Source organism: Chrysochloris asiatica, unplaced genomic scaffold (assembly GCF_000296735.1).
Source record: "Chrysochloris asiatica unplaced genomic scaffold, ChrAsi1.0 scaffold00116, whole genome shotgun sequence".
NCBI lineage: Eukaryota > Metazoa > Chordata > Mammalia > Afrosoricida > Chrysochloridae > Chrysochloris > Chrysochloris asiatica.
Window position 1 is genome coordinate 4,001,217 of NW_006408634.1, and position 633 is coordinate 4,001,849.

The following is a 633-nucleotide window of genomic DNA, read 5'->3' on the forward strand; positions in this document are numbered from 1 at the left end:
GGGCAATTTGGACACTGGCAAATGGAGGAAAGGTAAAGGCGTGAAACGGTTAGCTTAGATGCTTTCATGGTGTGCTTAGATTCAACCTGAGGGGAGCAAGAGAGGATCCCACTGAATAATTTCCTCTTTTCCTGATGGGTCTGGGAAAGAGAAGGTGGGGGAAGACATTCTTAGGATTATATGACTTAAGTGTGAGTGTTGATTGTGAACACGTTCACTGTAATTATAAAACTAATTGTACAAGCAGTAACAGGGTGGCTTGCAGGGGAGGCACTGTGGGACTAGATAGAATACATAGGCTGAACCAAAAATCTCTTAAAGGGTTTGCTCTACTGAGGCTCAGAACAAGGGCATCATTTTCTGTCAGTGAAATTTTATCAGACACGGAAACGATCAGGCCGAGATGACTTTTGGAGGGTCTGAGAACTCCAGCAGCAAAGCTGAATGATTGCTCCCTGAGTAACTTCAACCTGAGAGCCCTTTGTCTCCTACTGAAGGTGTCATTTTTTTGTTTTAAAGTTTTTATTATGAACTGAGTGATAGTTTATATGGGAGAACATCGGGTTAACACCATCATTTCATTACAGTGACTACAATCTCCTCCGTGCATCATCATTCTACAGGATTTGCTTC